Source organism: Drosophila montana, unplaced genomic scaffold (genome assembly GCF_035044405.1).
Source record: "Drosophila montana isolate Dmon_TW-CO22-7 unplaced genomic scaffold, ASM3504440v1 contig_2081_1, whole genome shotgun sequence".
Lineage (NCBI taxonomy): Eukaryota > Metazoa > Arthropoda > Insecta > Diptera > Drosophilidae > Drosophila > Drosophila montana.
Genome location: NW_026996991.1, coordinates 1614 through 25864, shown reverse-complemented (window position 1 = coordinate 25864; position 24251 = coordinate 1614). Strand labels below are relative to the sequence as shown.

The 24251-nt window shown below is 36.9% G+C and overlaps 1 long non-coding RNA gene across 2 annotated transcripts; it reads right to left on the bottom strand.

Moving 5' to 3' along the window:
* Positions 1-15359: 15359 nt before the first annotated feature.
* On the bottom strand, positions 15360-23344 carry LOC135426740 (uncharacterized). 2 transcript variants are annotated; one of them, XR_010435951.1, is made up of 3 exons: positions 23220-23344; positions 15750-16267; positions 15360-15685 (listed from the first exon to the last, which is right to left on the bottom strand). It is a non-coding gene; the product is annotated as an uncharacterized LOC135426740 (long non-coding RNA). The 2 variants fall into 2 exon arrangements; XR_010435952.1 differs by lacking the exon at positions 23220-23344 and adding an exon at positions 16339-16488.
* Between the last annotated feature and the right edge of the window lie 907 nt (positions 23345-24251).

The window sequence follows — 24251 nt, the reverse complement described above, 5'->3', positions numbered from 1 at the left end:
TTTATGTTTAAATATTTGAAAATAGCTTTAAACGCAATTGCGAAGTGTGCTCAGAGATGTGGTACTGTATTTAAACAAAATTTATTTTTAACATACCTTATCGAATTTTTGTGAACTTATGACATTGATTAGAATTATATTAATATATAAATTATCGAAGATTTTTTAGCTTAAAAAATTGGATTTAACTTGAGTTAGATTATGCTTTATTGAAATAACAATTAAAAAATTAATATGGCAATAAAATTGTGTTTAGCCTGATGGCTTAAATTTATATAAACCCTCTCTTAAGTATCCCGCTTATATATTAAAATATATAATCCGTATAAAGTCTTAAACTTTTTAAAAAACTCTTTGTCTTATCTTAAAAACATTAAAGCTGTCTGTTAGCGGTTTTTCAATTGCTTCGCACTTCGATTAATTGCAATTCATTGATTTGTTCCTTCTTTGCGATTGGTATTGAAAGGTTGAATGTGTGTGTGTGGCTTCTCGCTGGCTGGATACTTGAAGCACTCAGTGTAAAACCAATAAAAAGTTCTGGGCACGATTTCTTAATTAAAACTTGGCATTGCCCTATGAAATGGAAAGCGCTTTTGACAATGTGTGGCCGTGTGGATGGGTGGGGAGCTGTCGTCTAGACAGCTCTCTCCCCCTCTGTCTATGGTTTTTGAGAACTTAATAATATTTATTTTTACAACCGGACATGCTACAAACTTTTTACAGTTACGTGCGAAAGTGAAACGCTTAAAAAGGCATCGAATGTCTTTATTATGCCACGCAAAAGCCAATCAGCTCGCAGCAAACTGCAAAATCGAAACTGCAAACATTAAGCTTGGAGTTTGGAGAGGGGGACGGGACTCGCTGTTCGTGTGGAGTTTTCCAGCAACGATGCTTGTCATCAAATTTTATTGTTATTTAAATGACGAGTCTGGGGCCTGGCAACTTCGACAGTGTAAGAAAATGTCATGCAAAGTGTGAGGCGACGATGGAAGACGCGTAATATTCTGTAAAACTTGATGCAAGAGGTGGTTTAGCTGCTGCCGAAAGATGGCAGCGAATTATAGAAGATGTAATGTATTAAAAGAAGTGCTGTGCAATACAAGTTGGAGCAGTGTTGTAAAGTAGAAAGCTATTCAAATTAATAGTTAAAACCCTTAAATTTGAATTTATCAAACAATTTCTTGTACTAAATGTATGCACACTAAGCTTCAGCTTTATAATGCAGGGTATCATTTAGTAGAACTTATTACAATTTTTTCCTTAACTTTTTTTTTTGTTTTATTTTTCTGCATTGTTGCCAATATGCGGCGCATGCCTTTGCCCGTATAAAGCCTGTCGAAGACCAGCCACCAGCCAAAGTCACTGGCACTTTGTATATAGCCCCCGTTTCAGGTGCACCCCCTTGCACATTCCCCCCCTCCCCTCTGTACCAACTATATGTAGAAATATATATGTATATATATATATTTATTGCGCCTCGTTTCAGTCAATGGTGACACTTGCTGCATTTTAAATGGGCGCGCGCCTGAACATTGCCGTTGTCACTTTGCACGCTTATGGGACGAGGAGAGGTGGCAGTGGCCGGAGTGCCGTGTGGCAAAGCCAAAAGAGAAAAGAATGCAGAATGCAAAAGGTGCTTGGCAACACATTCCGCTAACTGCACAGTTGCTGCAAGAGTTTTGTTTGCTGCTGCAGCTCCCAACACGTTTTGTGGCCATCATTTTGCGCACTTTTCTCCATTAAAATCATCAAAATGTATAGCTGCCGAGTTTTATGTTTATGAAAAATTTGTCTCGCCAAGTTGCAAGCTGCCTCTGCCGTTGCAGTTGTTGCCAAGGACATGATTCAACAGAAACCAATAGCTGTGCAGGACTGGAATGTGTATATAATATGTCAAGACCTTTAAATGTTACTAGGTCTACAGTAAATTCCACCTGCAAGCGTGAAAATTGGGTAAAAGTTGTATTAAAAACTTATTGGGTTATCAATGGTTTTACATTCAAATTGAAAGACTATGTACAAGATGTAATAGTCTTTTATTTTTATCTGTATCTTTATTAATTTCACAACTTAGTACCAGAGCACATTCACTCATATCCGTTTTTTATAAAACTCTGCTCAAAAAGTGGCTCTTCTCTTTTTTTTTCAACACTGTAAAGCTAGTGATGTGTAAATAGCGAAGATAATTTACAGCCCACTAACAGCTGACTAGACCCTTACAAAGTACTGTATGTACCAGCCTGTTACAAAGATAATCTCAGGTGTATTTAGCGCTCTTTTTACAAATCCACCAGCATAAGCGAAATATGGGTGAAAAAACACATTGTTAAAATGAACAGAGATTCACTTGACGCGTGCAAAACCGCGTTATTGCTAGCTGTCTGCTTTTTAGCTTCCTCAGTTACTTAGCGTTGCAACATTGGGTTGTCTTTATAAATTCATCAGATACTCGCTAAATTCTGTTCTTAGGAGGCCATCAACTTTTTTGCTTGCACTTTTTCTATACAAGTGCGCAATGTTTGGCCTAGACTTTTTACTTGGTTGAGTTTAAGCCCATAAGCACAGACTAGGGTAACCGAAACTGCCTAAAGTAAATCCCTGGCATGCATTTCATAGAACTTTACGAGCTGCAGTTTAGTTTTTTTTCGGGGCAAATTTTGCAAACTAACAAAAAACTCAAATGTCGATGTAGTGTGCACAGGGTGTGTGCCTATGTGTTTGTGTGTGTGTGTGAGAGTGTGTGTTGAGAGGAGGATCGGGCGAGTGCATTGTTGGTCAATGTGTGAACAAAATGCACAGCATCGTTAGAGGATGCAAACAAGTTTCTCTATATATATTATTTTTTCAGTTCATCTCTGTAGCCCGCTGCTGCTTCTTCTTCTACTCGATGCTGTCACTGCAGTTGCCGACGCTTTGTTTGAAATGTTGCTGACAAACCACTTGAAAGTGTTGTAGTTGTTGTGCGTGTGTGTGTGTGTGTGTGTGTGTGTGTGTGTCTGCGCTGACGTACATATTTCATAAGAAAAGCAAGTGACAAGTTTTTCCCCCAGTCCCCCCGCTGCTTTATACAGTTGCCGAAATTATGCCGCCTAAAAAAGAAAGAAAGAAAGAAAAAAGGTTAAAGTGTAAGTGGGGAAAAACAAATTGTTGTTGGCCCGACCCAACCAGTTGTTGGCCCAGACTGGCTGGCTAGCTGACCGACTAGCTGACTGGGACTGGGTTCGGTTCGTCTGGATCTCTGACAGCAGCCTCCTCCTCAGCAAGTGTCGAAAACTGGCCTACTCGCGCGCCGGCCTTCGAGCGAGCACACAAGCACAGAAACAGACACAGACCACAGAGAACTTTGCGTGCTTGAAGAAAAGTCTTTTATTTGAAACATTTTCCACGAAAAATGATTTCGAGTGCTTGACAGCTGCGCATTCGCTCGTTCGTTCGTTCGGCCTTTGTCGCTTTTTAATATACCATTTCATTTCAAGTTTTTCCTCATATTTTTCTGCCACTTCAATAACAATTTGTAGGCTGCGTCTTGTTAAATTCTTATGAAAATATGCACATTTAATGCGGCTGGCTCTTCTTCTTTCTCCACTGCTTTCCAGCGAAAGTGTAGCCAGAAGATACGAAACACACCAAATCTTAGCTACGCACTCCACTTTCTAATCAATTATTTTGCACTTATGTACATATGTATATGCAAATTTCGTGCGCAATGAAATAAATCAATTGAATGAGAAATCCCCAACCCCTACACACACGCCCCCTTATGCCCCTGGCAACGCGGGCTATTGGCCACAATGAACCAATTTAAGCAGCACCTTTCGCCTGTGAAATTGCGTTGTCAGCACTGGCGCCGACGGTGAAGCCGGTGAGGTGTTTTTTTTTCTTATTTCTTTTTCTTTTGGGGTTTCTGCCTAGTTAACAGCTTTTTTTTTACATCTAGCTCTGCTTCTTCTGCTCGCACTCATTCGATTTCGCGCTGGCAAAAAGCACGCGCAATGTGCTTGAAAAGCGCAAAATTTCGTGAATATCGAATTTCAAAAGTGGGCAAATCAGCAACGGAAGTGGGCAACGGCGACTGTCAAATGCGCTGCGGGCGGTCCTCTAGACAGTTATTAAGAGCCTTGTGTCATAGTTAAATTATTGACAGCTGTAGCAAATGCCAAGCTAATATCGTCGAATCATGGCAGTTGCTAGGAACAAGTTGAGATAATGAAAAACTTAAATGATTCTCTTTGCAACCAGCTTGACATTTAATTCTCTATTTACAAAAACTTTTTGCATGCCTTCATTCATTCAATTTAAAAAACTTGTTATATTTAAGGCTAAAACTTTGCTGGGATAACAATATTCAAGAAAAAGTAGTTTATTATGGTCTTTTGATTGGATTCAACATATGATATAGGATTAAGACTTTTTGTGCCTAACTAATATTCGAAATCAAAATTCTTTAAAAATACTCAAAGAAATTTTAAGTACTTTTTCTTAACTCTATCAAAATGATTTCGAGAGAAGAAATTTCTTATTATTTTTAATTTTTATTGCATTTCAAAGCATCTGTTTTTATTTCAACCCACTTGAGCATAACTTATATGCAAACAATTTTTGGAATTTTAAGCATTCTTCATTTTGAGTTTCTGACTAAGCGAATGAGTCAGCCGCATTTGGCAGCTGCATTAGCCAAATCCATAAGCCTTGGCTAATATGCAAACAAACATACGAACAGTATGTATTTTTATATATAGAAAAATGCCAAATCATTCAATTTCAATTAAATGACAAAAATACAAAAATGTTTTGACGCCAAGTCAACAATTCGGAAATTTAATTTCGTGCTCTTTTGCTACGGTTTCACATTTCACATTTCGCCTGCAAGCAAAATCCAAATCTCGTAGCTTTTGATTTTATTTTTCGGCAAGCTCGACAAATGAACAAGAATAAAATCTGTAAAAAAAAAATCGCGTTTCATTCATTGACGAAGCCCAAGATTGTTTTACACTCGTCTGGTGTAAAACAAAAAGATTGTAATTTATATTTTTGTCGCGTGTTTCTGGAGCTGCAAACTTTTCGCCGAACGCTGTCTGTTTTTTTTTTTTGTAACAAGAGGCACAACTCATGTTGAACAATTTGAATAAGTACATATAATGATTATCTTTTTTTTTCGCTTTGCTCACTCTTGACAGATCCAGTACAGACAGCCCGACCGACACGTCTGTGTACAACAATTTGATCTCTAGAGTTTTGGCACGAACTGTAATTGAAAATATTTCATATCCCAAAGCAAAACCGAAAACCGACAAACAAACAGCGCGCTTGACACTTGAAACACTTGGTTCGTGGCTTTGGTCTTTGGCAGGGCGGTTACGCGAGGGGTTTTTCACGGATCTCTTGCTGGCAGCTTTCTTGTCCGGTTATGTTACGTTACGTGAAATTTCAAATGTCATAATTTTGACAGTTTGATAGTCATACACGTAGTTTCTTGCCATCGTGTAGTGGGAAGCTGCAAGGCATTCAAGCGGTCCGTTGTGAAGTGCCCAACACTGTTACCGAAAAAGTAGCCAACAGCAAACAAAGTGACAACTTTGGCATATTATGAGCATAAGTCACGCACTGTGGTTACAAACATCAATTGAAGCCATAAAAATATAAAAAAAGGTTGTAAGATAAACAATATGTGATCTAATAACTTTCAAGTGTTATTAGTTTTCTAGCAAATTCCTTGGCATTTGCTGACTCTAACTCTTAAAGTCAATGAGGTCCATCAATTTTATCAGTCTTTTGGAATATTTGTTACAACTTTTTCTCAAAAGAAAATATAGGTAAATACTTCAGACGAGGTTTTATTATAAATTGCGGCAAATGCTTCTTATTTAAGCATTCCTTTCTGGAGTCCAAAATAGTTTAAAAAATAAAGTGAAGTAATTATTATTTTAAACAGTATTCCAAATTCTGTAAACCCCTTACAATTTCATTTTTCAGAACAACTAATATCTTGATACGCTCCTTATGTATCCCTGCTATTTTAATATTTGCTGGATTCAGCCGCAACTCCATCCCGAGTCTAACCGAAACGATACGTGTCCCACTCTTGTAGCTGGTTGATCTCAAAGACCACACGTAGAGCTGGATTTTTAATGTAAAGTTGCACAACATGTACAAATTCAGCTCGTGTTTTACAACAAACAACAGCTGTAATCAGTTTTTAGCTATTTCCCGAGAAACAGTCACCAGCGCGAGCTGCCAAATTAGGCATTGTCAGAGTCATATATGGGTTGTAGGTACTATAACCCCAGCCTATACGATTATTTCTGAGCAGCTTAGGGCTTTGTGTTATATATCAAGTAACAAAACACAAAAAAACATGTCTTTTTAAAAGAACTTGCTATCCCAACAGGTTAGGAAATGGGGACTCGAACAAAACTTGGGCCTCGTCAGCTTTTTGACATTGACGAAGTGGTTCTTCGAATGAAATTGTCATAATTTTTTCGGGTTTTCTACATGTCTTTTGATGCATACAAAGCGTTAATGTTGCCCACTTTGTCATACTTTGCGTTAGCCTCAACAATTGAACAATTGATAAAAAGCCAGACAAACTAACGGTCCATTTGAGGTATGGCCTCACACATCTGGATCTGAACAATTGAACTTTGAGCATGACTCAGTTTCGTAGCTTGCAATTGCAGTCCAAATGCAATGCTATTGGGCGTGGCATAACCCGTTTCTATGCCTACGATATAGTGTTTAAGTCAAGGCTTATAGCTTATAGTACTATAAGCCTTGACTTAAACACTTGATTGAGGCATATGGTAAGCATTTAAGGACTTCCAGATGTAGTTACACATCAGTTAGAACTGAAACATGGCTAACAGCACATATTGTTTTGACATTTAGTAATTTGTCTGAAATTTCACAGTTTTGCGTGTTGTATTCAATTGGTTCTGCTTGTTTCGAGTGTGCAAAATGGCTTGTAATTTCAATTTGTTGTAGGCGACATTGGGTAGTTGACAGACCGGCAAACATTACACATAAAACAATTTACTTTATTTTATTTAATTATTGAAACACCAAAATTGAAATACGTAACATTTTTTTGCGGATAAAATATTGAGAAACCAATTCAAATACTTTCATTCTATTAATGAACATCTCAGGGAATAACATAGGATTTTCGGCAGTTAAATCGAAAATTGTTGTTTAATAAATGTTACACATTGAACTATTGAGAATCGCAAAGAGAGGTACTGTATGCTCTGACAGAAACTACTTGTAGCAATAGAAAATGGATAAACATAGAAGAAACCCAGAGAGAACTTCAATTTTTCTCAGCTTCAATAAAACTTTTATTCATTTTAAAAACCAGATTTTTTTTCTATTCCTCAGGCTAAATTTAAGTATTTTCATTAGCTTCAGTTAAGCCCAATGAATGCTTTGGCCACGTCTCAAACAAATTTTAAACGTTTCGTTTTAATATACTTCATGTGGTAAGCATAAGCAATTTTGAATTTGATTTAATCCATGCCAGCACGTCACATAAATTGGAATACTTATTTCAGCTGCAAAGCGGCCCACAACTATCTATAAATTAGTCCATAAATATGTCCGCGTCTTAGACTAAGCTGCAGCAACAGCTCCAGGGCCAGCAACAAAGCCGGCCGCAATGAACGATTCCATAAGCAATTATTATATCGATTTATGACAAGCCCAAGCAAAGTTTGTCTTGGGTGGGAGATTATGTCGGCCAAGCGGGGATTTGTGCCAAGGCGGCAATGGCTCAAGTTCCCAAACGCCCAAGACAAACTTTGCGCATTAAAAAAAGCGCATGAAATTTAAATCTGAAAATAATAAATACAAATTCTAACTGCTTGCTAGTAAAAAAGGCTAAACGAAATAAAAGAAAAATAAAAGTAACAAAATTACATTTCCGCCTGGTTGTAAGAAATCGCTAACTGAGCAACAGGTAAACGGTGGCAGCCAAAAAAAGTTAAAAAACTTGTATATAAAGTAAATGCAGGTAAGACCCAAGGCTGGGCCCAAGTAATGTACCACCAGCCTCTGAGCGGGTTATAAAAACTGTCATGATTTACAGTTCGCACTTTTTACGATGCCGCGCTCTTCGCCAGGCTCTATGGCAGCGGCGGCTGTTCTATCGGCCAAGAATTATATGGAATTTAAGTAAGCGAGAAATATATATTTAAGCATAGTTTTTATTTGTCGGAGCTCTTTTTTTTTGTATTTTTTCTCTCTGTTTCTATTTTTATGTGGCTTTTATGTGCCAGCGCGCAGTACCCATACCAAAAAGAACTTTAAAGGCGGCTAATACAAATTCTTTTTTTTTTGTGGTAGCATCCAACTAACTGTTTGTAATTAAAATCATTTATTGGCATTAAAAATCATGTATTTAAGCTTGATTTTTGCGCCGCTCACTCACGTATTCCACATAAAAACAGAAAGGCCTCAAAATCAAAGCTAAAACTAACCCATAAAACATAAAAAATAAAACGCACACACAATTTCCCAGCGTGTTCTCACTGCGCACATCATGTAACGTTTTCACTTAAAATTCACGCTTGATACACTACAACAACAGCAGCGCGAACATATATCATTTCGCTTAGATCTCGCGCCTTTTAGAGCGGTACGAGGCCTAAAAGTGTCGCCTGTTTGTTGTTGTTGTTTTCTTCATTTTTTTTTTGCATCTTTTGATTTATTCTCAAGTGCTTTGCTGCTGTCTTTTTCTTTGTTTTATTTCTGCGGCAACCTAAATATTGAGATAGGCATCTGCGGTCGGTCAGTCTCAACTGAAGTGGTTCAGCTAGTTGAGTTTATTCCCTTGGCCTCTACCTACGATATATTACGTACGATGTCGCTTCATTAGAAGTGTCGTAAAAACGTAGCCATGATTTGAGTTTAACTTGAAATTGCCCCAGCCACTCTAAGATCTAAGCTAAATTGTAATCATGCGTAGAGCTTCGGCTGAAAATTGCATTCAGTTCTTGCAGCTAAATTGATACGAATACGTGCCTAGCATTAAAAACACATAGTTAATAGTCATTCAATAACTGGCAGTTGGGCTGTAAAGATGTAAGCACAGCAAAGTCTATAATTGTACTTTAATAAAAGCTTTCCATTTGTTTTTAAAGCCAAAGTGTCATAATATATTATGAGTAAGGCCTCATGAGAATCGCAGCGAAGGGCTCGAGGCATGAGTAAGTTTTTTAAAGCTTTCTAGTATGTGAAATAGATAGTAATGAGATCTAGCACATAATACACAATAAAATATTTCAGAATATATTTTAAAGCTTAAAAAGTATTATCTTGAAGCTCAAAGACAAATATCTTAAAGCTTTAAGAGACATAAACTTAAGCTTTAATGAGAAACTTTAAATGTAAAACTTTATAAATTTGTTATTGGTAAATGATGATGGGTAATTGCAAAGCTTTATAGTATTTTTAGCATGTCCGATAAAGCTTTAGGAGTACAAATGAGCTAGATAAATTCCTTAGAAGGATTTGCAGGAAACTACTCATTGCTTTATATAGTAAACACAATTATATCTAATTTTAATTGCTTGAACTGTTTTTGTTCCATTTAAATATATTTTTCATCTCAATTATTTTTGCTCTATAGTTTAAACTTCCTTTCATAATAGCTTTAAAATATTTTTAAGAATGCAAAGTAATTTTTCATAGCCACGCTGTTTTCATCCCGTTCACTTGATTTGCAAAGGCATTGTTAATGCTCAACGCTCTGATTTCAAATGTTTTACAAACTTTGAACACAATATTAATTACCGGCCATTAGCAGCATCACTCAATTTTAAACATATGCAACAGCAGCAGCGACTGCACAGCGACGAGCAGTGCACAAAGAAAAAATAAATAAAAGTGGAAACTATCTGGAAACTCATACATCAATGCCGCTAAATCCACTTGTCAGGGCAACAAACGTGAGAATCGTTCGAGTAAAAAAAATATACAAAACAACAAAAACGACACAAAACAAAAGCCAAAGCCAAACGCAAACAGATCGAGCTACGAGAAAATATATTCAGGGCAGCCGTTTAACCCGGTGTAAGGTGTCCCTGCTTGGGCGCGCAGTCCCTGCTCGGGCGCCCAAAAACCGTACGTTGTTCGCTTAACTTTGGACTCTATTAAAGATTTGTTGATGCTGCTGCAACGACGACACCTGCAACATTTGAGGGCGAGCAGTGAAAGACTTTTTTATGCTAAATACCGCCGCATTTTATTGATGACGACAACAGCAACGAAAACAATGTGATATATCTTGCTCTTGCCCTACGCTCGCACACACACACACACACACACACACACACAGAGTCACACACACATGTTACTTCGACAACACCAACAACAACAAATGAGTGACAAAACACCACAAGGAATTTTAATCCCAAAATGATTGATAATCATTTGCAAGCCGTAAAAGAAAAAGCTTAATCACGTTCCGTTTGCTAGGTGTAAAGTCTATGCGGTATTATCAGCAACGCGTTCAGCATCATCTTCTGCTTCAGCTTCTTCATCTTATTCTTCTTATTCTTATTCTTATTCTTCTACTTCATCATTATCATCATCAGCTGCTGCGACTGGAACTGGGTTGGGTTCGGGGGCCAACCGTAGCCATTGTGCGCTGCTAATGTTTGCACTTAATTCAACAGACAATAGACAGGAAAGCTGCTGGGCGCATTTTCTTTTAGCTTTTACCTCAAGTGCTGATGAGTGCAAGGGCGTGTAGAGCAGAGTGAAGGGGGGGGGGGGGGGAATCCATTCCAAGCGGAAAACGTTGCCAGCCAAGGCGCAAAATCTAAATTATGTCGTTGCCAACTGGCAACGCATAGAAAAATGCAGCGTTTTGTTAGCATAAAGAGGCGACGATGCGCTTTTTATGAATGGCGCGACAGCACTGAGAGAAATTTAACAAGGTAAAATTTTCAAAATACAAATTAAAAAGGAGTCAAAAAGAAAGTAAGGGAGTGTAAGGTAATTGTAATTGTAATTGTAAAAAATAATAATTATATAAAAATAAAATAAAATGAAATAAATTTAATTTATAGAAACTGTTAGGAAGTTGTTTTGCTTCTTATTGTTCTGTCGATTTCTCTCTTCTCTTACCGCGTTGAAAACATACTTAATTTAAATAATAATGAAAAAATTTAATAATAATATTAATAATAAAAATAAAAATATATAATAATCATACAATAAATCTAAAATCAAAATAAATTTTTTTTGTTTTAAAGTATTTATTTGATCTTTTTTCCTTCATATTTTCCTTCTCTCTTAATTTTTGCATGCTTTTCGTGCAGTGTCGTGTATCTTTGCCTATACACCCACCCACAGTCAAACATTTGCCATATCATGTTGCACATTTGACTGCCAACAAACTGTTGTGAGTGTGTGTGTGTGCGCGTGTCTACCGCCCGAAAAGCCCCTCAGCTCCAGCCTCGTTTATTTCACTTGTATCTCATTCAACATTTAGTTAAGCGCTTTTGCATCTAAAATTTTCCATTTGCATAGCCTGTGGCAACAACAACAACAGCAACATCATTATTTTTATCCATTTAGTCTTTTGTTTGTGTTGGTGACACCTTTTCTAACACACACACAGACATACACGTATGCACACATGCACAACTATTTAACCTGCGAGTCACCTGCGCTGCATTTGGTAGTCATGAGTTTTGATGATGAGTTGAAAATTGAACAAAAGCTGATTTAAGTCATAATTTATCATGATGTTTTTGGGGATTAGTTGCGCTCAATTTAACAACTGTTTATTTTTAACACGTCCGCATTGCGCATACGCCGCATGTGACGTGCACGCTCCGGCTAATGTTTTAATTTATTGACTATCAAATGTTTGAGGCTTTTGTGTGCTTTGACTGCCTGCTGCCTACTGCATTGGTTTGTGCCGCTAAAAATGCAACAAAGCAAAGCCATATGCTGCCCCCTGCCCCCTAAAACTGCCTGTGTCCGTTCCACGACATGGCCAGCCACGCCCACAAGATGCCAAACAAAAAATAATAAAAAACTTGTTCTTTCACTTTGGCCTGCCTGCAAGCGCGAATTTTATGGTTACACCCAACCAAAAATCTCTGATGAGGATCGCGCGCGCCGCACAAGTTCTAGCGGTAAATAAAGAATTGGCCAACGATGGCAACGCCAACGCCGCGCCCACCCAGCGGCCGGGCAAAGGACCACCAAAATGATAAGTTGCCGTTCCGCTTCTTCCTTCATTTAATAAAAGTTCTTTTTTTTTGGGGGGCGCAGTTTGGATTAAGAAATTACAAGATACCCACGCAACCACAAAATAAAAATAAATTGAATTGAATTTAATTTAATTTTTTGCAACACGTCCTACACCGCCGCTCTGAAACTGAAAGGAAAGTTGACCCACTGGGTAACTGAGGTGGTGCCACAAAAGGGTCTGTCGCCTAAATCGCCCCGGGTTTGAATTAAGACATAATAAAGCTGTCCCAGCCCAAGCGTATACAGCGATTTCTCCTCTTTCCCTCTCTTTCTCTCAGTCATCTGTCAAGCGTTTCGGACGTCAGTTTTTGAACATCTTGGAACGAACACCTTTTCGGCTGGGCTGACGAACTACATAGCTGGAGGAGTAGTGTGTCGAGGGGGGGCTTGAACGATATTTTCGAATTTTCAGCGGGTACTTAAAGTTTATTACTTAATGTGCAACACACTCGAGGTGACATTTCTCAGCTCGATGTTAAGCGTACATAAGGAAATCATTCATCCGCTTGCTCGTAGTTAAAAACTTGGACAGTTCGACGCAGAAATATTGCAATTAATAGTACATATCTTAGTATATATATAGTGTGTTTAAAATTCGGCAGTCTGAGAATAAAGTTTTTGGGTTTCGGGTCTTATTTTGCGCACTAAGAGCGCGTGGTTATATCTCTGGCATATTTTGCAGTTCATTTTGTACTCGTGGCTCATTGTCTTGGCTCCCATGTGTGTGTGTGTGTGTGTTGTTTGACAAACGAGTGTCATTTATCAAAATGTGACACTATTTGCGCCAAGTCATGTGTTAACTGCACTTTATTTTATTGTTATATGTTGCCCGTGCCCAAAGGAATATCACGCCGCCACACAAAGGCGTTGCTGGCGCAGGAGCTGCTTCTTCTGCCAGCTCAACTCAACTGAACTGAGGAACTGAGCTGTCTGGCATTGGTTTTTAAAGTGCTCTCATAAAATATATATCATAATTGAGGGTTATATTCTGTTTTTTTTCTTCTTTTCGTTGGCCAAAACTTCTTAAGCGCAAAAGTTTAGCAAAGCAATTGACCCAGACACGAAGCCGTGGCATGCCTAAAGATTGAGATATGGTTAGTGTGTGCCCAGGTTTTGCTTTTTGAGACAGTTCGCCCTTTGGGCACACTTGAAGAATTGCTTGTTATTAATATGTGAGAATATATTTAGGTTTTATTTTATGGCTACTTGGGAACATTTGAATATTAATTTATTGTTGTTTATAGCTTAAATTAATGCGTATATTTTAATTCTTATTAATTTCTCAATTATTGTGTCTTATATTTATATACATCTGTTTGTATTAAGCAGACGTTTTAACTGCCTTATAGTTAAGACATTTGTTTTGTAGCAGCCCAAAAGCAACTTACACAAAAATTGTACTGTGCTTTTCAGATATTTTTATGGTTTTGTTTTCTTTTTGGGGCGGTAACTGCATTTAGTGCCAATAATATAAATATTATGATTATGCGCTCCAAACATGGGCGCAGTTATGCAGCTAAATGTTTTTGTTGTTGAGCGTGTGTGTGTGTTTCTTTCTGGTTTCCAGAGACCCGAATATCGAAAAGTAATTTCTTGCACGACATTAATTTCTTTTAAATTACGCATAATTGAAGTACTGGCCACTCGAACTTGATCGATGATCGATTCAAACTCTGGACTCAAGCTGCTCCTTGGCACTTTGATCGAAACGTATTTCTCTTGAAATTACTATATAAAAATCTTAAAAAAAAAAATGGAAAAACAACTAAAGATTGCGCCATAATTATTTAATTTCTTTGCTCTGGCGTTGGTGTTGGCTTCACTCCATATGGGGGCCAAGTTCTGGGACTGTTTGGCCAGCGTCATTGACATTCGAATTAGACACCTGACACAATAGCCTAAAGATTCGTGACTGTTTTTTGATGGTTTTGCCGTACAATCAAGCTCAGTGCGCCTCAATCAACGCATTGACTGAAGCCTTGAGTTTAATATTATTTTTGATGCATTATTTGAAATTTGATTTTGATTTTCTACATTCGTGGGCATTTAAGCTGTGCGCTTACTTGGAACATAGCCTTGTACAGGGTATTTGTGTTTAAGTGATGAAGTATGTAACAAATTGAAGAAGGCCCCATAAAGTTTATAAATGCTTTTATACAGCTGATATAGAAGAAAGTGGCTAAAAAATAGGTTGATATAACAAAAATCTTATTTACATAATAAAATCATAATAAATATCTGCAGGGTATTAAATCTTGGGTAGCCCACATAAGAAATATTTGTATTTTATTTGTTATCTGCTTTTTTTTTTGGCCGTGTGTAATTTCATATCAATTGTTGTTGTTGCTGTTGTTGGATATTTAGTTTTATTTTTGGTTGCTGCCTTTGTTAGCGCACTAAGCGGATTTTTTCTTACATCAGTTTAGTGTCACATTAGCGCTGTTGTGAAGTGCGACCCAGGCCCTTAACCGTTCCAAATGCCATTCAATTGGCTCTGCTTACGGGGGCGACAGATCACATCAATTCAATTCAGTCCAATTCAGCCCAGATCGGATCAGATCAGTTTAGGTATTCCCGCCTGCTTGCTGCCACATTTCATTACACATCACATATCGAAAACATGTACATTTTGTTTTGCATTCAATAACATCTTATATAGGTCGCATATATAACCCCATCTGATCCATATCGGTGTGCTGTTTGAGCTGCCTGCAGCGTTAAGCTCAGGTTCAAACTTACATAAAATGCTTCAGCAGAACGCAACTTATGAATTTCTTGTTATTTTGTATTTCTTCTTTTTCAAAACTCATGCTTTTCCTTTTTTATGACACTGCGATGCTATCAGTTTTTGTGTATTTGTCTTTGTTGCTGCCCTTTGTCAAGATTTTTGCTCGTTAAATTCGGCGCAAGCTGCTCGATTCATTGGATGAATCATAAAGTCATAAAGGTATTAAAAAGTCAGTTCTTACGTTTTGTTGTTGTTGGTTTGTTCCCGGTTCGAATTGAATAGTTAACGCTCCGGCTTGTTATTCAATTACCAGAACTGTGACAAAACCGAAAAAAGTTCATAGTATGAATGGAAAATATAAACATTAAACTTTAATTGTAGGTATTGCAAACGATTTATTGAAAAAGAAAATAGTTTTTTTTCTTTCATTATATTTTCAATGAAATTATATAATTCGTTAGCTATTTGTCCCTCTAGATATGACATAATTACTGCATTTTATTTGCATTAGGGCGCGATTGCTGCTTTTAAAGTCACTCCACGGAGGCGTTTTCGGCTTCACGCGGGCGAATCATCATCTGGACGCTTTTCATGGAATAGCTACGGCCATGCCAATGATGCCAATAAATGCAGCCGTTTCCCTCCAAATTATTTGATTTCTCCATTTGGCAATTGAAACTAAAACCGTTCAGGTTGCTTAACGATAGAGGAGAGAAATATTTCAAATATTTTCCATGACAAAACTTTTCGATAATAATACCTGTCACCGCAGTGGAAATACCACCAACCGCCTTTTAGAGCTTGTGCGCAGTTAACTTTCGAATGCGTATCATTATCCTGATCTTGGGTTGAAAATGATTTTCCTATATGTCCTCTCAAAGAATCGCCAGCATTTCCGCTGTATTCGCCAGTCGACACCAATTTGAATTTTTCCTCCTCACTTCCGATTACGAAATTATCATATCTGGCAAAGCGGACTTCGTCATTTTGATCAACAAGCTTTACATAGAGCTCATGTCTTTCATTGTTTGTCATTTTATGCAATTTCTGTAGACCAATCCAGTATTCACCATCGGCTGTCCCGAATCCTTCAGCATATTCCGACCAATCCCTAAAGAAGTTAACACTTCCATCTAAGCGACGCTGTATTACGGTCCACCCTACGCTTGCAGCCACCGAATCGCATGCGACGGAAAATGGCGCCTCTCCTTCTATTTCTATTGTCTGTACACGCGCAGGAAGACAACTTTTCGGCAACACATTCGTGGTACAGTCATACTAAAAATAAATCAATTGAAAGAACATACCTAATAATATTATAATAACAAATCTTTATGTCGGCTACTCACCGTGCCACTTCCAGATATAACCGCAGTCACTTTCAAAATTGTTAATAAAAGTGTACATAATTTTAAATCTTTCAACATTTTAGAGCGGTCTTTGAATTTCGTTGCCAAATACAGGGAAATGTCCGACAAATATGATATAGAATTGAACTGCGCAGTGCTTAATAAACCTATTTTTCAGGAAGTGTTACGCTAACGTTATAATAGAAAATATTAAAATTGGATTAGATTTAATTATCTGCGCTTATGCAACGGCAAAAAAAGCTTGTCTAAGTTCTACTTGATATTTATTTAATTCACTTAATACGCGTTTTAAGTAACGCAAATATATCATAAAAAGTGTTTTGAAAGGCGACTCTACTTTGAGCGATTACTACTGAAACCCAGTTGTGTTAAATAATGCAAGCAATTTTTTTACTTCACTTCCCTTAAGAGCAATTATATTTGATTTTATTTATATATATATTTTTCTGTATAAAATACGTATAATACGTAAAACGTAATGTACTAAAACACAAATATATCATACATACATATCAACTTATTCAATAGCCGATCTGCCCAGATCTTAAATTTATTGTTTATTGTAAGAATGAATTATTATTTGAACAGTTGCGAGTGAGTAGCTGCGACCAGTAGATGCAGTCAGTTGGCTTTAATTTATGTCCAACGCCCAAGTCCCAAAAACAAAATAAAGCATTTATGTTTATTATTATAAATGCTATATATGTGAGGCTTCAACATTTTGTAACTGGAACACTAATAAAGTAATAAGTCTTTTGTCTTAGTATTGCATTTTATTTCTGCTTGACCGAAAAGTGATTGGCCAAATGAAGAACAGTGGTCAATGCTTAGAAATCGGTCCAAGTGACATTTTCATTAAGGCAAGGAAACTTGTCAGTAACATTAAATGGCTCAAATATACCAGTTAATGATTCTGTAAAATACCTAGGAGAGTATATGGACCGAAGACTCACATGGAAGCTTCGTATAAAATCGAAACAAACGCAGCTCAAAGCGAAAAATTGAAAAATGTACTGGCTATTAGGACCGCGCTCGCAACTGAGTCTTGAGCACAAAGTTCGTCTTTACAAGGCGATTCTTAAACCAGTGTGGACATACGCTATGCAACTATGGGGAACAGCAAGCAACTCCAACATAGAAATCCTGCAAAGGTAGCAGTCTATGACTCTAAGCACTATCACAGGCGTTTCTTGGTATATGATCAACTATGATATTCATAAAGACCTAGACATGCCCTTTGTCAGAAGTGAAATAAGTAGATGTGCTATGAGCACAAAAATATCTTGGCTCTGGATCTCTTACTCAGTAGTATGGACACACGACGATTAAAAAGATTACACGTACTAGGTCTTCCACACATAAATTAGGTTATATACACAAACTATAATCGCTATATATAAATATATAAATATATATAAATCTGTGTGTCCTGACTGGCTGACTGATTGATTGAAGATCAACGCCCACCCCAAACCGTAAGAGCTAGGAAGCTGTAATTTTCACTGTAGTTACCTTATGTGATGAAGGTGCACGTTAAGACGGGGTTTTGGGAAATTCCACACCCGCACGTGTGTAAAAATCGCGGAAAACGTTCGCATGATCCGATCGGCTACAAACACATATTCAAAGATCTTTGTGCAAATTCATCTGACGGGCATTTCAAGTTTTTTGGGAAATCCATCCCTCCTTGGTGGAAATGGGGGTTAAAGATCAATCATTTGAGACGTGCTACAAATTTTTGTCAAAATCAAAGCTTTCAGGGTGAAAAGTGCAACTTGACAATTATTTTGGTAAATTTTTAAGTTCTGTCCGATTTGCTTCGAACTTATTTTCAAAGCTCTACATAGGAACTTAATGAATACGTGTTTCAGCGGTTTGAGAAATTACACGCAACAGTGGTAAATTGGCGGCAAACGTTTTTATGAAAGTTGTTTGATTACCGCCCGATCAGTGTCAAAATCATTTTTAAAGCTTTTTGGGAAAATTTTTTTTATACGTGCCAAGGGCTATACCCGCTAGTGTAATATATATATATTGTTTGAACTCATTGGAGCTTAAGAAATCCTGCTATTAGTTGCTTAGCAATTTGTTAATTTTTCTAAGACAGATTACAAATAAAATACGATAGAAAATAAAAAAGTTAAAAAGTTAAGTTAAGTTAAGTTTAAACTATAGCTAGCCTAAGAAGAGTATAGCGGTGGCTGTTGAGGCCTTCGGATATTAAGCTAAGGATCTGAGTGTAATTTGGGTGTATATGTACATTTATTTATTTACTTTTTTACATGTGGGATAGTTTGGTTAAATCTACAATATTATAATGTAGAGCTGGCTGCTGAGGCCTTCGGATATGTATCTAAGCATCTAAATGTAATTGGGGTGTATTTATTTCTTTACAAACAGAATAGTTTAGAAAACCCTATTGCTTACCAAAAAAGGCATACGGTTATGTACAGAACATAAGTATAATTTGTTCTTGTTACTAACTGAATTTGTATACCCTGAACCCAATGAAAATGGGTAAACAGGGTATAATGTTTTTGTGCAAATGTATGTAACAGGTAGAAGGAAGCATCTCCGATCATTTGAAGTATTTATATTATTGATCAGCATCAATAGCCGAGTGGATCTAGCCATGTCCATCTGTTTGTCCATCCGTCCGTCCGTATGTATAAACGCAAGGATCTCAGAACCTCTAAGAGCTGGAGACTTGAAATTTGGTGAGTAGGTCCTCCTAGTGCCCGCGCAGATCACGGTTGTTTCCGATAATCGATAACTTGCCCCATTTTCAAGTAATCGATAAAAATCTTTTTCGAAATCCTATTTTTGAGAATATTGGCTAAATAATAAGAGCTAGAGCCACCAAACTTGAAATTTATTTTTTAGAATAGTATATAAATGTCAAGTATTTCTCATGTTATACCTATCACCACCTCCCCGCTACTACCTCATACCTATAAATCAAGTTAATAAACCAACTTGTATTATCATAATTTAAATGCAATTGACTTTTTGAGAATACACTAATATTCTATAGTACAATTAGATCGACTGTAGAAAATTTCATCAAGATCGGTTAAGAAACACATAAGTTATTAAAGAAAACGTGTTTTGGCTGGCCCCTTGCTTAAGGCAGCTAGCGCAAATTTTAAGCTTTTCTGTATACATGCACACACACACACACACACACACATTGATGCGTGTCTTCTTTGAATTCTATCAACAGCATGGCAATTGCGATTGTATTGTTTTCTGTGCTACTATTTTAATCTGTTATTTTTCTCAAGTCTCAAATAGTGGCTGTTTAGTAGAGGCGGCGGCAAGTAATGCGTTCGGTTGCGAGCTCAAACACTACCAAGGAAACTTTTTTTTAAATTTTTTATTACTACTAAAGCAAGCGAGCGCGTATCTCGAGCTGCATTTGGTGTTGGAATAAGCGGGTTCGGGGTATCCCCTAGTCGGGAGCTCCCGACTAGAGCCTCTTACTTGTTAAGATTGAATTTTGTATATCGTTAGTATATCTCTATATATAAAATTGTTTGTATTGACTGACTGACTGACTGACTGACTGACTTACTGATTGGTGATCAACGCACAGCCCAAACCGTAAGAGATAGCAAGCTGAAATTTTCACTGTAGTTAGCTTATGTGATGTAGGTGCAGGTTAAGACGGGGATTCGGGAAATTCCACCCGCAAGTGTGGAAAAACAGGGTTTGTATGTAACTTTTTTGTTTACCATCCGATCGGCCTCAAACTTATTTTCAAAGATCTTTGTTGAAATTCATTTGAGGGGTGTTTCACACTTTTCGAATAATCCGTTCCTCCTTGGTGGAAATGGAGGTCAAAGATTTGGTGGGTGACGTTTCGCACTCAAATTCATTTCCAGAACTCTATAAGAAAAATCATTTGAGACGTGTTTTACACTTTTCGCAGAATTCAAACTTCTTCGGGGGGAATGGGATTTAAAGATTTTTTGGGCGAAGTTTTAAGTTGTGTCCGATTTGCTTTAAGCTTATTTTCAAAGCTCTACATAAGAACTTAATAAATACGTATTTCAGCGATTTGGGAAATTCCACCCGCAACAGTGGTAAATTGGCGGAAAACGGTTGTATGAAAGTTTTTATACCCTTGCAGAGGGTATTATAATTTTGTCGTGAAATGTGTAACACATAGAAGGAGACATCTCCGACCCCAAAAAGTATATATATTCTTGATCAGTATCAACAGCCGAGTTGATATAGCCATGTCCGTCTGTCTGTCTCTCCGTCTGTCTGTTTCTATGCGAACTAGTCTCTCAGTTTTAAAGCTATCTTTATGAAACTTTGCTGAAGTCCCTCTTTCTGTTGCACGCAGTTCATATGTCAAAACCAGCTGGATCGGACCACTATATCATATAGCTGCCATAGGAACGATCGGTCGAAAAGTAGGTTCTTGTATGAAAAACATTTTTGTTTATAAAGTTATCTTTACTAAACTTGGTATTTATTAGTTTTACTACGTTCCCCATATATATGCAAAATCCAATTAAGATCGGACAACTATATCATATAGCTGCCATAGGAACGATCGGTCGAAAATTAAGTTTTTGTATGGAAAATTTTTGTTTTTCAAGATATCTTGACCAAACTCGGTATTTATTAATTTTACTACGCTCCCCATATATATGCAAAATCCTATTAAGATCGGACTACTATATCATATAGCTGCCATAGGAAAGATCGGTCGAAAATTAAGTTTTTGTATGGAAAATTTTTATGTGTTTCAAGATATCTTGACCAAACTCGGTATTTATTAGTTTTACTACGCTCCCCATATATATGCAAAATCCTATTAAGATCGGACAACTATATCATATAGCTGCCATAGGAACGATCGGTCGAAAATTATGCTGTTGTATGGAATTTTTTTTGTTTTTCAAGATATCTTGACCAAGCTCGGCATTTATTAGTTTTACTATGCTCCCTCCACTTATGCTAAATCTTATTCACATCGGGCTACTATATCATATAGCTGCCATGGGAACGATCGGTCGATAATTAAGTTTTTATATGGAAAATTTTTATGTTTTTCAAGATATCTTGACCAAACTCGGTACTTATTAGTTTTACTAAGCTCCCCATATATATGCAAAATTCTATTAAGATCGGGCAACTATATCATATAGCTGCCATAGGAACGATCGGTCGAAAATTAAGTTTTTGTATGGAAAATTTTTATGTTTTTCAAGATATCCTGACCAAACTCGGTATTTATTAGTTTTACTACGCTCCCCATATATATGCAAAATCCTATTAAGATCGGGCAACTATATCATATAGCTGCCATAGGAACGATCGGTCGAAAATTATACTGTTGTATGGAATTTTTTTTGTTTTTCAAGATATTCTGACTAAGCTCGGCATACTCGGCATTAACTATTTTCCCTGTGCTTCTTAGATACGGGCAAAGCACTATGAGCATTTTGAAAAGGTTGGGTCTGCAAGGGTATTAAATCTTCGGTGTGCTGAAGATAGCACTTCTTTCTCGTTTGTTTACCGTCCGATCAGTTTCAAAATCCTTTCAAATTTTTTTGAGAACATTGATTTTATAACAAACGTGCCACGGGCAAAGCCGGTTTATACCCGCTAGTAGTTACATATATTAGGGGGAATATTTAAACAAGCTGCTCGATTTTATTTTGATTCAGCAAAACAATAATTGGGGATATATTTTAAATGCGGATTAATAATATGTGTTACTGAGTTATTGTTTTGAAAAGTGGCTAGTCTATGGGTTTGTAATGTTTGTAAGACATTAAGAAGAATGTTTAAAGGATGTGTAAAGGTGTTTGTATTGCGAAATGGCCAAATATTGGATAAATGTGTGGTGTTCATGTAATGGAAGTTTATTCATTTTGTGTGTCCAAGACGCAAGCGAATCAGTTTTATTTTGACCAGTTTGCCTGAATTGCAAACAATTTATTTAAAATGTTATTTTTTTATATTTTCAATGAAATTAAATAATTTATTAGCCGTTTGCCCCTCTAATTATGAGATAAGTACCACATTTTATTTGCTGGGTTTTTCCGATTCAAAAAGGGGCGAATCATCATCAGGACGCTTTTCATGGAATAGCTACGGCCATGCCAATCAAACCAGAAAATACAGCCGTCTGCCTCAAAATCATTTGATTGATCCACTTGGCAATCGAAACTAAAACCGTTCAGGTTGCTTAACGATAGAGGAGAGAAATATTTTGAATATTTTCCAATGCAAAACATTTCGATAATCATACCTGTCACCGCAGAAGAAATACCACCAACCGCCTTTTAGAACTTGTGCGCAGCTAAGTTTCGAATGAATATCATTATCCTGATCTTGGGTTGAAAATGAATATCCTATATGTCTTCTCAAACCATTGCCAGCATTACCGCTGTATTGGCCAGTCGAAACCAATTTGAATTTTTCCTCCTCACTTCCGATTACGAAATTATCATATCTGGCATAGCGGACTTCGTCATTTTGATCGACAAGCTTAACATAGAGCTCGTGTCTTTGATAGTTTGTCATTTTATGCAATTTCTGTAGACCAATCCAGTATTCACCATCGGCTGTCCCGAATCCTTTAGCATATTCCGACCAATCCCTAAAGAAGTCAACACTTCCATCTAAGCGACGCTGTATTACGGTCCACCCTCTGCTTGCCGACACCGAACCGCATGCGACGGAAAAGGGCGCCTCTCCTGCTATTTTTATTGTCTGTACACGCGCAGGAAGACAACTTTTCGGCAACACATTCGTGGTACAGTCATGCTAAAAATAAATCAATTGAAAGAACATGTCTAATAATATTATAATAACAAATCCTAATGTCGACTACTCACCGTACCACTTCCAGATATAACCGCAGTCACTTTCAAAATTGTTAACAAAAGTGTACATAATTTTAAATCTTTCAACATTTTAGAGCGGTGTTCGAATTTCGTTGCCAAATACAGGGAAATGTCCGACAAATATGAAATAGCATTGAACTGCGCAGTGCTTAATAAACCTATTCGCCAATAAGAGTTACGCCAATTGTATAATAGAAAATATTAAAATTGGATTAGATTTAATTATCTGCGCTTATGCAACGGCAAAAAAAGCTTGTCTAAGTTCTACTTGATATTTATTTAATTCACTTAATACGCGTTTTAAGTAACGCAAATATATCATAAAAAGTGTTTTGAAAGGCGACTCTACTTTGTGCGATTACTACTGAAACCCAGTTGTGTTAAATAATGCAAGCAATTTTTTTACTTCACTTCCCTTAAAAGCAATTATATTTGATTTTATTTATATATATATTTTTTTTGTATAAAATACGTATAATACGTAAAACGTAATGTAATAAAATACAAATAAATATACATACATATCAACTTATTCAATAGCCGATCTGCCCAGATCTTAAATCTATTGTTAATTGTAAGAACGAATCATTATTTGAACAGTTGCGAGTGAGTAGCTGCGACCAGTAGATGTCCAACGCCCAAGTCCCAAAATCAAAATAAAGCATTTATGTTTATTATTATAAATGCTATATATGTGAGGCTTCAACATTTTGTAACTGGAACACTAATAAAGTAATAAGTCTTTTGTCTTAGTATTGCATTTTATTTCTGCTTGATCGAAAAGTGATTGACCAAATGAAGAACAGTGGTCAATGCCCAGAAATCGGTCCAAGTGACATTTTCATTAAGGCAAGGAAACTTGTCAGTAACATTAAATGGCTCAAATATACCAGTTAATGATTCTGTAAAATACCTAGGAGAGTATATGGACCGAAGACTCACATGGAAGCTTCGTATAAAATCGAAACAAACGCAGCTCAAAGCGAAAAATTGAAAAATGTACTGGCTATTAGGACCGCGCTC